The 16,833-nt window shown below is 37.1% G+C and overlaps 2 pseudogenes; both read left to right on the top strand.

Annotated features, from left to right (window-relative positions):
• Positions 1-9,250: 9,250 nt before the first annotated feature.
• LOC129653771 (putative olfactory receptor 8G3) lies at positions 9,251-10,184 on the top strand (annotated as a pseudogene).
• A 5,356-nt stretch (positions 10,185-15,540) lies between these two features.
• Positions 15,541-16,473, top strand: LOC129654186 (olfactory receptor 8G1-like; annotated as a pseudogene).
• The last annotated feature ends 360 nt before the right edge of the window (positions 16,474-16,833 follow it).

Genomic DNA, 16,833 nt, shown 5'->3' with positions numbered 1-16,833 from the left:
TACCTAGGTCAGGAAGATCTCCTGGAGAAGGAAATGGCAACCCACTCCAGTATTCTTGCCTGAAAAATCCCATGGATGGAGGAGCCTGGTAGACTACAGTCCATGGGGTCACAAAGAGTTGGACACGACTTCACTTTCACTTTCACTTTTTTCTTACTGCTTATTTAACTTACATGTGGAGTACATCATGCAAAATGCTGGGCTGGATGACGCAAAAGCTGGAATTGAGATTGTCAGGAGAAATATCAGTAACCTCAGATATGCAGATGATACCACCCTTATGGCAGAAAGTGAAGAAGAACTAAAGAGCCTCTTGATGAAGGTGAAAGAGAAGACTGAAAAAGTTGGCTTAAAACTCAACATTCAGAAAACTAAGATCATGGCATTGAGTTCCATCACTTCATGGCAAATAGATGCTGAAACAATGGAAACAGTGACAGACTTTATTTTCTTGGGCTCCAAAACCACTGCAGATGGTGATTGCACCCATGAAATTAAAAGACGCTTGCTCCTTGGAAGAAAAGTTATGGCCAACCTAGACAGCATATTAAAAAGCAGAGACATTACTATACTAACAAAGGTCCATCTAGTCAGAGCTATGGTTTTTCTAGTAGTCATGTATGGATGTGAGAGTTGGAATGTAAAGAAAGCTGAGCACCAAAGAATTGATGCTTTTGAACTGTGGTGTGGGAGAAGACTCAAGAGAGTCCCTTGGAATGCAAGAAGATCCAACCAGTCCATCCTAAAAAAATCAGTCCTGAATATTTATTGGAAGGACTGATGCTGAAGTTGAGGATGAGATGGTTGGATGGCATCACTGACTCAATGGACATGAGTTTGAGTAAACTCCGGGAGTTGGTGATGGACAGGGAGGCTTGGCCTACTGCAGTCTATGGAGTCACACAGAGTCAGACATAATTGAGAGATTGAATTGAACTGAACTGAACCCTTGTATTCCATTACCCATTCATTTACCAATGTCAGACATTCATTTTCCAAGTGCTCTTGTATTAGTTGACTTAATTTTCATCAGTACTATAAAAGAAGGAAAACAGCTACAATTAAAACTCCTATCCTCCAAAAAAAAAAAATTATAAAAGTACTTGTCTCAGGCATGATTATTACTCTGTTAGATTGTTTCAGCTTGTACAATCTTGATTTCATAAACTGGAAGTACAAGCTTAAGAATTGATGCTTTTGAACTGTGGTGTTGGAGAAGACTCTTAAGAGTCCCCTGGACTGCAAAGAGATCAAATCAGTCAATCCTAAAAGAAATTGACCCTGAATATTCATTGGAAAGACTGATGCTGAAACTGAATTTCCAGTACTTTGGCCGCCTGACTCATTAGAATAGACCCTGATGACGGGAAAGATTGAAGCCTGAAGGAGAAGTGGATGACAGAAGATGAGATGGTTGGATGGCATCATTGACTCAATGGACATGAATTTGAGCAAGCTCTGAGAGATGGTGAAGAACAGGGAAGCCTGGTGTGCTTCAGTTCATAGGGTCACAAAGAGTCATACATGACTGAGTGACTGAACAAAAACAACATATATATTCACCTAAATCAGAAAATGTATCCTGTTAGAACTGAAAGAATGGCTTCTATGGGTATCTGAATATTTTTCAGGACGTAGAGTCATAGGAAAATATGCTTATACTTTTGTTTACATTCTTTCTGTGTCTGACCTTTCATTATTGTTGTTGCTCAGTCACTCAGTCATGTCTGACACTTTGTGACCTCAGGAACTGCAGCACTCCATCTCCCAGAGCTTACTCAAAGTCATGTTCACTGAGTCAGTGATGGCCATCCAACCATCTCATCCTCTGTTGTCCCTTCCTTTTTCTACTGCCTTCAATCTTTCTCAGCATCATGGTCTTTTCCAATGATTCAGCTCTTCGCATCAGGAGGCCAAACTATTGGAGCTTCAGCTTCAGCATCAATCCTTCTAATGAATATTAGACTAATATCAATATCAATCAATATCAGGATTGATTTCCTTGAGGTTTAACTGGTTTGACCTTGCAGTCCAAGGGACTCTCAAGAGTCTTCTGTAATACCACAGTTCAAAAGCATCAATTCTTCAGCATTCAGCCTCTAAGGTCCAACTCTCACATTCAGACATGCTGCTGCTGCTGCTGCTAAGTCGCTTCAGTCGTGACCGACTCTGTGCGACCCCACAGATGGCAAACCAACAGGCTCCCCCATCCCTGGGATTCTCTAGGCAAGAGCACTGGAGTGGGTTGCCATTTCCTTCTCCAATGCATGAAAGTGAAAAGTGAAAGTGAAATCGCTCAGTCGTGTCCGACTCTTAACGACCCCATGGCCTGCAGCCTACCAGGCTCCTCCATCCATGGGATTTTCCAGGCAAGAGTACTAGAGTGGGGTGCCATTGCTTTCTCCAACATTCATACATGGCTACTCGAAAAAGCCAAACTTTGAATAGATAGACCTTTGTCAGCAAAGTAATGTCACTGTCTCTGTTTTTTAATATGCTGTCTAGGTTGGTCATTGCTTTTCTTCCAAGGAGTAAGTGTTTTTTAATTTCATGGCTGCTGTCATCATCTGCAGTGATTTTGGTGTCCCGGAAAATAAAGTCTGTCACTGTTTCCATTTTTTCCCATCTATTTGCCTTGAAGTGATGGGACTGGATGCCATGATCTTAGTTTTCTGAATGTTAAGTTTTAAGCCAACTCTTTCACTCTCCTCTTTCATCTTCATCAAGAGGCTCTGTAGTTCCTCTTCTCTTTCTGCTATAAGGGTGGTGTCATCTGCATATCTGAGATACTGATATTTCCCCTGGAAATCTTGGTTCCAGCTTGTACTTCATCCAGTCAGGCATTTTGCATGATATACTCTGCATAATAGTTAAATAAGCAGGGTGATAATATACAGACTTGACCTTTACCAAACTCCAAATCTCTTTCTCACTTTTTTATTCAGTACACTGAAGTAAGTGTAAATCATAGTGTGCTTACCTATAAGGTGGCATTCTGGACACATATATTACCCTTCAAACATCCCAGAATCCTGCAGCCACAAAAATCCAATGCTAAAGAAACCTTTTAATTGGGGGCACCTTGCTAGAATCTGTAAGAATTCTAGGGAAGCTATTCAAAACAAGAGATCTTATACCATTCATTTTTTTCCAAGCGGTCTATAGATGAGCAGCAGTGATGAGATCTGAGACATTTTACTTAGAATACATAATCTCAAGTCATTTATGAGACTTAATATCAGAATCTGGGCTTTTGATCAAGATCCTTAGGTTATTCCCATGCACATTAAAGGTTTAAAAGTTTTCAAAAAATACTGATATCTTATATTATACTCTAAAATTTTGACTTTATTGACATAGAGTGTACCCTGGGTATTGAAATAATAATAATAATTGTTTACTTGAAATGAGTATCCAAAATTGAGAAACACTAATATATGCAAGTGTAAACTGGTAATAATAATGGAACTGATATATTTAACTCTCTGGTATCTCTCTTCACTTGAGAGACCAATTTACCTTGATTCAGTTAAATATTAGATTAGTTCCCATTTCCTGCTTTTAGAACAAGAAATCAAAATATGAGAAAATACAAAAATAGAAGAAATATGAAAACAGAAGAAATAAGAAACAAAGGTGCCTAATAAAATGTTTCTTTATATATGCAAATACCAATTAGAATTTTTAATAATGAGGACCTTAAAAAATCAAATATTACATCAATATTCTGAATTCTTACCCCCAAACTGTAAATCATATTATATATAGGCTTGACTTTTGAATCAGTATTTATATTTTCTATTTACAGTTAAATGAATTAAATGTATTTTTATACAAGCTTAATTAATTTACTTCATTATTTTAAAATCTGTTTTCCTATTAACATTAAGATAACTTGTCAGGAGGCTTCCCAGGTGGTGATAGTGGTGAAGAACCAGCCAGCTAATACAGGAGACATAAGAGATGCAGGTTTGATCCCTGGGTCAGGAAGATCCCTGGAGGAAGGCATGGCAACCCACTTCAGTATTCTTGCCTGGAGAATCCCAGGGACAGAGAAGCCTGGCAGGCTACAGTCCATGGAATCTCAAAGAGTCAGACACAACTGAGCACACATGCATGCAACTTGTCAAGATGAGCCATGATCCTTTAAAACCTGTTTTTCACACAGTGAACTGGGAACTGGTAGCATTGAGTAGGAGCTTGTAAGAGATGCCAGAATCTCAAAATTTCAAATATTCCTTGGAACCGCTGAATGACAATCTGCATTTAAAAAAAAATCCATCAAAAAAGAAAGCAAAATATGCATAGAAATGAATGAAAATGAAAGCACGACAACCCAAAACCTATGGGATTCAGTAAAAGCAGTATTAAGGGGAAGATTCATAGCAATACAAGCTTACCTAAAGAAACAAGAGAAAAATCAAATAAATAACCTAACTTTACACCTAAAGCAACTAGTAAAAGAGGAAATGAAGAACCCCAAGGTTAGTAGAAGGAAAGAAATCATAAAAATTAGGGCAGAAATAAATGAAAAAGAAACAAAGGAGACTATAGAAAAAAATCAACAAAACTAAAATCTGGTTCTTTGAGAAGATAAATAAGATAGATAAACTATTAGCCAGACTCATCAAGAAGAAAAGGGAGAAGAATCATATCAACAGAATTAGAAATGAAAATGGAGAAATCACAACAGACAACACAAAAATACAAAGGATCTTAAGATACTACTATAGCAACTATATGCCAATAAAATGAACAACTTGGAAGAAATGGACAAATTCTTGGAAAAGCATAACCTTACAAAACTGAACCAGGAAGAAATAGATTACCTTTACAAACCCATCACAAGCACATAAGTTGAAAATGTAATTAGAAGTCTTCCAACAAATAAAAGCCTAGTGCCAGATGGCTTCCTAGGTGAATTCTACCAAATATTTAGAGAAGAGCTAACATGTATCCTACTCAAACTCTTCCACAAAATTGCAGAGCAAGGTAAACTTCCAAATTCATTCTATGAGGCCACAATCACCCTAATACCAAAACCAGACAAAGATGCCACAAAAAAAGAAAGCTACAGGCCAATATCACTGATGAACATAGATGCAAAAATCCTCAACAAAATTCTAGCAAACAGAATCCAATGACATATTAAGAAGATCATACATGATGACCAAGTGGGCTTTATCCAGGGATAAATCCAGGGATGCAAGGATTCTTCAGTATTCAAAAATCAATCGATGTGATACACCACATTAACAAATTGAAAGATAGAAACCATATGATTATCTCAATAGATGCAGAGAAAGCCTTTGACAAAATTCAACATCTGTTTATGATAAAAACCCTCCAGAAAGCAGGCATAGAAGGAACATACCTTAACATAATAAAGGCCATATATGATAAACCCACAGCAAGCATTTTCCTCAGTGGTGAAAAACTGAAAGCATTTCCCCTAAAGTCAGGAACAAGACAAGGGTGTCCACTCTCACCACTACTCTTCAACATAGTTTTGGAAGTTTTAGCCACATCAATCAGAGAAGAAAAAGAAATAAAAGGAATCCAGATTGGAAAAGAAGAAGTAAAACTCTCACTGTTTGCAGATGACATAATCCTCTACATAGAAAACCCTAAAGACACCACCAGAAAATTACTAGAGCTACTCAACGAATATAGTAAAGTTGCAGGATATAAAATTAGCACACAGAAATCCCTTGCATTCCTATAAACTAACAATAAGAAAACAGAAAGAGAAGTTAAGGAAGCAATTCCATTCACCATTGCAATGCAAAGAATAAAATACTTAGGAATAAATCTATCTAAAGAAACAAAAGACCTATATATAGAAAACTATAGAACACTGGTGAAAGAAATCAAAGATGACAAAAATTAATGGAGAAATATACCATGTTCATGGATTGGAAGAATCAATACAGTGAAAAATGAGTATACTACCCAAAGCAAACAATAGATTCAATGCAATCCCTATCACGCTACCAATAGTATTTTTTGGAGAAATAGAACAAATAATTTCACTATTTTTATGGAAATACAAAAAAATCTCAAATAGCCAAAGCAATCTTGAGAAAGAAGAATGGAACTGGAGGAATCAACCTGCCTGAATTCAGGCTCTACTACAAAGCCACAGTCATCAAGACAGTATGGTACTGGCACAAAGACAGAAATATTGATCAATGGAACAATATAGAAAGCCCATAGATAAATACATGCACGAATATACAATGGAGAAAAGAAAATCTCTTTAACAAGTGGTGCTGGGAAAACTGGTCAACCACTTGTAAAAGAATGAAACTAGAACACTTTCTAACACCATACACAAAAATAAACTCAAAATGGATTAAAGATCTAAATGTAAGACCAGAAACTATAAAACTTCTAGAGGAAAACAAAGGCAGAACACTCTCTGACATAAATCACAGCAGGATACTCTATGACCCACTTCCTAGAGTAATGGAAAAAGCAAAAAAAATCAAATGGGACCTAATTAAACTTAAAGGCTTTGGTACAATGAAGGAAACTCTAAACAAGATGAAAAGACAGCCTTCAGAATGGGAGCAAATAATAGCAAATGAAGCAACTGACAAAGAATTAATCTGGGACGACCCAGAGGGATGGTATGGGAAGGGAGGAGGGAGGAGGGTTCAGGATGGGGAACACATGTATACCTGTGGTGGATTCATTTTGATATACGGCAAAACCAATACAATATTGTAAAGTTAAAAAAAAAAGAATTAATGTGTATCATGTAATGTATCAGGCAGAAATAAAGAACATGTTGTCTTTTCTACAGAAAGAATTAATCTCAAAAATATACAAGCAGCTCATGCAGCTCAGGTCCAGAAAAATAAACTACCCTATCAAAAAATGGGCCAAAGAACTAAACAGACATTTCTCCAAAGAAGATATACAGATGGCTAACAAACAAATGAAAAGATGTTCAACATCACTTATTATCAGAGAAATGCAAATCAAAACCGCAATGAAGTACCATGTCATGCCAGTCAGAATGGCTGCTATCAAAAAGTCTACAAACAATAAATGCTGGAGAGGGTGCAGAGAAAAGGGAACCCTCTTACACTGTTGGTGGGAATGCAAACTAATACAGTCACTATAGAGAATAGTGTGGCATGATCCTCTACATAGAAAACCCTAAAGACACCTCCAGAAAATTACTAGAGCTACTCAATGAATATAGTAAAGTTTCAGGATATAAAATTAGCACACAGAAATCCCTTGCATTCCTATACACTAACAATGAGAAAACAAAAATAGTTTAAAAACTGGAAATAGAGCTGCCATACAACCCAGCAATCCCACCACTGGGCATACACACTGAGGAAACCAGAATTGAAAGAGACACGTGTACCCCAACATTCATCGCAGCACTGTTTACAATAGCCAGGACATGGAAGCAACCTAGATGTCCATTTGCAGATGAATGGATAAGAAAGCTGTGGTACATATACACAATGGAATATTACTCAGATATTAAAAAGAATGCATTTGAATCAGTTCTAATGAGGTGTATTAAACTGAAGCCTATTATACAGAGTGAAGTAAGTCAGAAGTAAAACACCAATACAGTATATTAACGCATATATATGGAATTTAGAAAGATGGTAACTATGATCCTATATGCGAGATAGCAAAAGAGACATGGATATAAATATCAGACTTTTGGACTCTGCAGGAGAAGGTGAGGGTGGGATGTTATGAGACAATAGCATTAAAACATATATATTACCATAGGTGAAATAGATCGCCAGTCCAGGTTTGATGAATGAGACAGGGTGCTCAAGGCCTGTACACTGGGATGACCATGAGGGATGGGATGGGGAGGGAGAAAGGAAGGGAGTTTAGTATGGGGGACAAATTTATATCTATGGCTGATTCATGTCAATGTATGGCAAAAACCACTACAATATTGTAAAGTAATTAGCCTCCAATTAAAATAAATGAATTAGTTAAAAAAAAAAAGCCATAAGATGACCATGCTTTTATGGGTATAACAGTTATTCAGTTAATATATAACAGCTAATTTATGCCCAGATTAGGCACTTAAATGGTTTAATCAAATAAAACTTTGATACACACACACACACACACACACACACAAAAGCATCACACTGGTTGACTAGTATTGAATTAACTCTAAAATTACTTATTTTATTTTGCATTTACTTTACTCACCCACATCTCTACTGTCTTTGAATTCTATTGAGAGCACATGCAAAATATATGATTATATTTTAAAAAGGCTGGCATACCAGACACCTAGTGTTTGTGTTCAAAAGCACTTTATAATTTGGAGAATAGAATCATTTTCTCACCTCCACCATTTAAATAATGAAGTCAAATTGCATAGATCAATCTTGGTACCCTGATGCCCTGGTGACAGTGGTGGAGTACCTGACTTGTATTTAGACCATTGTACTCTCACCCCTGAGATTATCCAAATTAGAAAAAGTCTTCTTTTTCTAATGGTTCCTGGGGTGGGAAAACCTACTGAGGTATAAGCATGATGTCTGCCAAGCAGTTACATTTCTGTCCTCTGGGTTCAAAGTCCAGGGAGAAGAAAGCTGGGATATTAAATCATCAGATCTCAGCTGAAATGATAATGGTTGTCACATTTCAGATATTTTCAGCTGGGATGTTGCTAAAGAAGATAACCTCAACTGATATAGCTACTTTCCACTGACTTGTGAATCATCTCTGCATTAATTATAGAAAGTATACAAGACTACTACTTATTATAAATGGAAGGAAAATACTATGCCATTCGACATGCATATTAATTTATGAACATAGAAACTTGGAGGAAAGAAGAGTACTCAGAAATAATACTAGAAATGTTCATGCTGATGGATTTTAAAAATACCTAAATTGTTGTTTCCCTTAAACTTCATGAAATTTCTTAATTATAAAGTTCTTGAAGTTTATAATTTCTATTCTAGTTCAGCCAGATTCATTGTTTGTCCTAGAGTAGCAGGAGATGCTTAAAATTTCCCTGCATTATGTATTTCCTCTGATGAAGGATAAAGAGTGATCACAGATTTACTCTCTGTCTCTCTCTCTCTCTCTCATACACATATGCATATATACACACATGTGCATAAACCTCTCTTCCTCTCTCACACACACATGTGCATAAACCTCTCTCTCTCTCACACACAAATACACACATAAGTACACTCATTTTCTGCTTTTTTAATTAGAACCTGCTGAGACGAAAATGGACCCTGGAAATCACTCCTCAGTGACTGAGTCATCCTTGCTGGACTCACAGAACAACCACAATTCCAGCTGCCCCTTTTCCTCCTCTTCCTAGGAATCTATGTGGTCATGGTGATGGGGAACCTGGGCATGATCACACTGATTGGGCTAGTTTTCACCTGCACACCCCCATGTACTATTTCTTCAGCAATTTGTCCTTTATTGATCTCTGTCACTCCACTGTCATTACCCCCAAAATACTGGTGAACTTTGTGACAGAGAAAAATATTATCTCCTATCCTGAATGTATGACTCAGCTCTACTTCTTTCTTCTTTTTATTATTGCAGACAGTTGTATGTTGGCTGAAATGACATATGACCACTATGCTGCCATCTGTAAGTGCTTGCTTTATAATGCCATCATGTCTTATTATAGGTCCTTCCAGCTCACAGCAGCAGTTTACATCTTTTGCATCATTCAATTGCCATTTCATACTTGCCTTATGTTGAGACTTTATTTCTGCAAGGCCAATGTGATAAACCATTATTTCTGTGATGTTTTTCCACTCATGGAGCTATCCTGTTCTAGCATCTATTTCAAAGAACCATTGGCTCTAGTCTGCAGCTCTTTCAAAATCCTGATTCCTGCCTTAACTATTCTTATTTCCTATATCTTCATCCTCTACAAAATCTTCCACATTCACTCCACAGAGGGCAGGTCCAGAGCCTTCAGCACCTGCAGTTCCCACATCTTTGCTGTTGCTGTTTTGTATGGATCTGCAGCATTCATGTACCTGAAGTCATCATCTGTGAATCCCATGGACCAAGGTAAAGTGTCTTCTGTGTTTTATACCTTCATTGTGCCCATACTGAATCCTCTTACATAAACTCTGCAGAATAAGGATGTCAAATTGGCCCTGAAGAAAATTCTGGACAGTGGAAAATGTAGATGAATAGACTCAATGTTGGTGTCATATCAAAAATACCTTTTCTGAGATATGTAATGTTTTAGCTTTGTTGTTCAAATTTTTGAAATTCAGGATCATTTTCCCATGCAATACATTTCCCAAATTCCCTCCAGGCTAATTCCTTTGAGTTTGTGTTATATTGATTATATAAGGAGAAATATCAAGAATAAAGTCAGAGATCTTGAGAATTAAAGAAGTACCAGTGTATAATAAAAAGAATACAGACAATAAGATTCACTATGATGATCATCATAATGTAATAACATATTATTATTGAGATAGTATAAAATATCAAACTCTATGCCCAACACTTTATATTAGACAACTTTCTTTAATATTTATGATATTCTTTCAAGGCAAGCCCTAGTATTGTTTCTGTTTGAAAGATGAATAAATTGAAGCTTGTTTACTTTGAGTAAATGGCCATAATCTCAAATATAATAAAGACAGAGACCAGAATATCTGGCTCCAAGAACTGTGATTATACCCAAAGTAACCTATTGGCCCCAGGTAACTGAGAAGGCAATGGCACCCCACTCCAGTACTCTTGCCTGGAAAATCCCATGGACGGAGGAGCCTGGTAGGCTGCAGTCCATGGGGTTGCGAAGAGGCAGACACGACTGAACGACTTCACTTTCACGTTTCACTTTCATGCATTGGAGAAGGAAATGGCAACTCACTCCAGTGTTCTTGCCTGGAGAATCCCAGGGACGGCAGAGCCTGGTGGGTTGCCGTCTATGAGGTCACATAGAGTCGGACACGACTGAAGCGACTTAGCAGCAGCAGCAGCAACTGTGGGTAAGTGTAAGGACTTCCTAGTAATTTCTTTCTACACATTAAGTTTCTATCTCCTATGAGATTGTATTGCTTTTCACTAGATCTCTCCAATGTGATTTTTGCTTTTATTTCATTTGATTTAATGAAGATAATAAAAATATTTCAAACTTGTGTTGATCAAGCAAAAATATCAAACGCAGAGTGACTGCAGAAACTTATGGTATGACTAATCAAAGAGATTCAAATTATCATGTTTAATGCCAACAATTTTACACAAGTAGCCCAACACATTATTATCTCTAGGGGCTTCCTTGGTAGCTCAGTGGTAAAGAATACAGCTGCCAACGCAGGAGACGTGAGTTCAGACCTTGGATGGGGAAGATTCCCTGGAGAAGGGAATGGCAACCCACTCCAGTATTCTTGCCTGGGAAATCTCATGGAGAGAGGAGCCTTGTGGGATACAGTCCACAGGGTTGCAAAGCATCCATCCAACACAGTCTTGCCATTAACTACAACAATAAATTTACTTTAACATCTACTCATAATAACTCCAAATTTGTAAGTTGTATTACTTTCATGAGGTTCACACCCTTTTGCCACATAAATTATAAACAATTGCCATTTCTTGTCAGTTTTATCTTGGAAACATCACTTCTCTCCCCTCATATTGTTCCTTTTTAACTTCTGGTCATTAATATCTGTTAACTATAAATTCACATGAAACTCTAGATACTCAGTTGTCTTCTGCCTCTTCTCAGTTCAAACTGTCTTACTCATTATGACAGATCAAAGTTCTTTGGGTAGTGTGCTGCCTTATTCATCTGTAGTGTCCAAATATACGGATATATATATATATATATATAAAAACACATAATTTTATTTACCACCCATGTAGTTCATTATCCACTCATTCATCAATGTCAAACATTCATTTTCAATTATTTCATATTATTTGACTTAATTTTCATATTATTTGTCTTAATTTTTTCATGTTATTTTTATTAATTAATTATTTTATTAATTTTAATTTATTTTTATTAATTAATATTATTTTCATATTATTTGGCTTAATTTACATCAGTACTATAAAAGAAGGTTAAAATGGTTACAATTACAACTTCTATCTTAGGCATGATTCCTAGTCTGTTTTATATAGTCCAGAATATATATATATATATATATATATATATATATATATCAGCTAAATCAGAACATAAACCCTGTCAGAACTGAAAGAATGGCTCTATGGGTATCTTCATATGTTTAATTTCTGAATAATTATAGGAATGATTTGTTTACTTCTTATTTACATTCTTTCTATAGCTAACCTTTACCAAACTCCAACTCTCTTTCTCACTTCTTTTATTTGGCACACTGAAGCAACTTCAGTTGTAGTATGTTCACTTATAAGGTGGCATTCCCGACACACAGTATTTTTCTCCAAACATGTCAGAATCTTGCAGCCACAGCAAACCCAAAGCTAAAAGATTTTTGATGCATGGGCCTGGTGGATTTTCCTTGAATCTGAAAGAACTCCAGTGGGAGGTATTCAAAACAAAAGGTCCTCTAGAACCTTGTTTCTCAGAGTGGTCTATGGATGAGAAATAGTGGCAAAAATCTGAGAAATTTTATTTAAAATGTATAACCTCAAACCATACACGAGACTTACTATCAGAATCTGCTTTTGATCAAGATCCTTAGGTTATTCCCATGCACATTAAAAGTTGAGAAGCTTTTGATAAATATTGATATCTGACCTCACACCCTAAAATTTTGGCTTGATTGGCATAGAGTTCACCCTCAGTATTGAAATTTAAAAAAAGAGAAAAAACTCCCCTTATAATTTTTTAATGAATTTAAATAAGTATAAAATTGAGAACCACCAGGTTCCCTTGTGGCTCAGATGGTAAAGAATACGCCTGCAATGCAGGAGACCTGGGTTTGATCTCTGGGTTGGGAAGATCCCATGGAGAAGGGAAAGGCTACCCACTCCAGTATTCTGGCCTGAAAGAATTCTATGAACCCATAGTCCATGGGGTTGCAAAGAATTGGATACAACTGAGTGACTTTCATTTTCAATTTAACACAAGTATAAACTGGTAAAAGTAACGGACTCTTCTTATATTTAACTATAAGATCTCTCCTGACTTGAGTGTGCAATTACCTTGATTCAATCATTTCTAAGTATGGTTCCAATTTTCCTATTTTAGAACAGAAAGTTAAAATATAATATATAAGAATAGAAGTAACATGAAACGTAAGTGCCTAATAAAATATTTTATATATGTAACTTAGCAACTAGAATCATTAATAGTGAGCACCTAAAAAAGTCAAAAATTAAGTTAATATTCTGAATTCTTACCCCATAACTTTAAATCCAATAGCATATAGATTGGACTTTGAATTAATATGTATATTTTGTATTTACATATAAAATTGATTGAATACATTTTTGTACAAGGATAAATGATTTACTTCATCATATTAAAATTTGTTGCCATGTTAATATTAAGATAACTTGTCAGAATGTTGCCCAATCCTCTAAAACCTTTTATTCACAGAGTGGACTGGGAACTAGTAGCTCTAGCTAGGAGATTGTACAAGATGCAGAATCTCAAAACCTCAAATGCTCCTCAGAACTCCTGGATGAAGATTTGATTTTGAAAAAATATCCAGGTGAATCTGTGAAGAAATCTTAATCACTAATTGATGAGTTTAGGATTGACAGAGAATCCCTCTTGAAGTGAAAAGCTAGACAACTGGGGACATGTCAACTGCAACTGCTTCTGTTCTCAAGAGCTTGCCTCCTGAGAAATGGAAATCCTTGCAGAGTATTTGGATCCATGTTATTTATTGCCTGGCATATATGAAATCCAGGACACACCTTCATAGCACAGTGATCACAACCGCTCAGGGGAAAACTGAGAAAGGTGCAGATGTTTGCTACCTTGAAGCTGAAGAAACACACACTAAGACAGTTAGAGATGCTGACCTGTGATGCAGACCAGCTTCAAAAGGGGGTCTGAGACCTGGGCTGTGCTGGCCCTCTCGACACTAAAGACAGCAGAAAGCTGGGTACCTATCATTCCTGACACCAATACAGAGCTATCTTCTGAGTCAAAGGAAGCTTGTTGCAAATAAAATTTGGTGTTGAGATTTCCAGCCAGAGGAAAGGTGAGTATATTCATCTCACATCTGTGACTTGAGACTATTAAGTCTGGAAATACTAATGTGAAAATTCAGGCAAATATATTCATGCATGGAATTATGTATAAAATCCCATTTATATCCTCAACACTATGCAATTACTTGTTATACAGAGGAGAATAAGTCTGATTTGGTGCATCATCTGACTTACAGCATATCTCAAGTCTAAAAATGTGCTGTTTAGAAATGACAGTTTTCTGAACTTTAAGTAGGAAGGTTAAAACAATTACAAGGTGTTGGAGAATGTTTTCATGATGATTTCTAACTTAAATAAGATTGAAAAGAAAAGAGAACTTATTTAGCACACAACAGAGACAAAGAGAGTTGGTAGGATTATTTCATGTGAAAAAAAAATAAAAAGACAGACAGCTGCTACCTGATTCTCTTTTAGCCTTCAATATTCCCCAGCATCAGGGTCTTTTTCAGTCAGCTCTTCACATCAGGTGGCAAAAGCATTGGAGCTTCAGCCTCAGCAACAACGCTGTCCAATGGATATTCAGGGTTGATTTTTATGGCACACATAGAAAATGGTAAAAATGATATGGCATCATGGGGTAGACAGATGAGGCAGTTTGTGGCTGAAGGTAAAGAGTTAAGAGACTCTGAATGTCACACTTTAAATCCCATATATAGATGCCATCCGTATATGTTTATCTGTATTTATATGTACACAAACATATGTACATATATGGATCTGCATATTTTATGTATGTATGTATTATACTATGACTCACTCATCTATTCATTAGTTGCTGAACATAAATTTGAATTATTTCCAATTTGAATTGTTATGCATACAGCTGCCAAGAATGTTTTAATAATGCTGCTGCTGCTGCTGCTGCTAAGTCGCTTCAGTCGTGTCCGACTCTGTGCGACCCCAGAGACGGCAGCCCACCAGGCTTCCCCATCCCTGGGATTCTCCAGGCAAGAACACTGGATTCGGTTGCCATTTCTTTCTCCAATGCATGAAAGTGAAAAGTGAAAGTGAAGTCACTCAGTCATGTCCGACTCTAGCGACCCCATGGACTGCAGCCCACCAGGCTCCTCGTCCACAGGATTTTCCAGGCAAAAGTACTGGAGTGGGGTGCCATTGCCTTCTCTGTTTAATGATGATAAACATGGCTAAATATTTTAATAGAAAATATATTTATTATATTTGAAAATGAGGTTTTATAAATATTGGATTGAGATGTATTGTGCTTCCATAAATAAACCCAGAGTTAAGTGATTATATAGGTCAAAAGGATGCCTAAACAGTGAATCATTTATATGGAACACTCTACTCCAAATGAAAAAAAAGAATTCCCTCCAATGACCATGTTTTTCTCTTTCCCCTCCAGAGACTATGCAGACAGAAATGGCAGCAGAAAATCACTCCTCAGTGACTGAGTTCATCCTCGCTGGGCTCACAGAACAGCCATGAATCCACCTGCCCCTTTTCCTTCTCTTCCTGGTAATCTATGTGGTCACGGTGGTGGGGGACCTGGGCATGATCACACTGATTGGGCTCAGTTCTCACTTGCACACCCCCATGTACTATTTCCTCAGTAACTTGTCTTTTATTGACCTCTGTCAGTCCACTGTCATTACCCCCAGAATGCTGGGGAACTTTGGGACAGAGAAGAACATCATCTCCTACCCTGAATGCATGACTCAGCTCTTTTTCTTTCTTCTTTTTATTATTGCAGAGGGTTACCTGTTGGCTGCAATGACATATGAGCACTATGTTGCCATCTGTAGCCCCTTGCTGTATAATACTACCATGTCCCATCAAGCCTGTTTCTCCCTCATTTTTGAGTGTATATGATGGGATTGGTATGTGCATTCTCTCACACAGGCTGCATGCTTAGGGTTCATTTCTTCAAATTAGGTGTGATCAACCATTATTTCTGTGATTTTTATGCCGTTCCTAAAGCTCTCCTGCTCTAGTATCTATGTCAACGAATTACTGGTTCTATGCTTTGATGCACTTAACATCTTTGCCCCCATCCTGACCATCCTCAGCTCCTGCATCTTCATCATTTCCAGCATCCTCCATATTCATTCCATGGAGGGCAGGTCCAAAGCCTTCAGCACATGCAGCTCCCACATCTCAGCTGTTGCTATTTTCTATGGATCTGAAGCATTTATGTACCTGCAGCCATCATCTGTGAGCTCCATGGACTAAGGGAAAGTGTCCTCTGTGTTTTATACTATTGTTGTGCCATTGCTGAATCCCTTGATCTACAGCCTCAGGAATAAAGATGTCAATGTTGCCCTGAAGAAAATGCTTAAGAGAATATTTTTGTGACCAGCCATAACATGAGAATGATATTTTAGATTTAGTCTTTGCTTATTACATTGCATGAATTTATGGTTCTGAGAGTCAATTCCTAGGCAGGTTGATAAGAAGTCCGGGGGTCCCCAAGGAGAGAAGGGTCTGGAATTCTCAAGGAGGAGGAAAGGACAAATTTTTTTTTCCCCCTTTACATTCCTTAGTCCTAGTCACAAAAAGAGTTTTTATCTTTAAGCCTGGAACTGATGATTATGCAACAAACAACTCAGTTTAAACACTGTACTAAGGATTATATAACAACAGTTTATCCTGCTTGAGGACAGTTTGTCCTTCCTGACAACCTTCTGGCTAATCCTATTATTTAAAATGTAAATT

This window comes from Bubalus kerabau, chromosome 5, assembly GCF_029407905.1.
Source record: "Bubalus kerabau isolate K-KA32 ecotype Philippines breed swamp buffalo chromosome 5, PCC_UOA_SB_1v2, whole genome shotgun sequence".
Lineage (NCBI taxonomy): Eukaryota > Metazoa > Chordata > Mammalia > Artiodactyla > Bovidae > Bubalus > Bubalus kerabau.
Note: the sequence above shows the minus strand (reverse complement) of the source record. Positions and strands in the feature narration are given on the sequence as shown.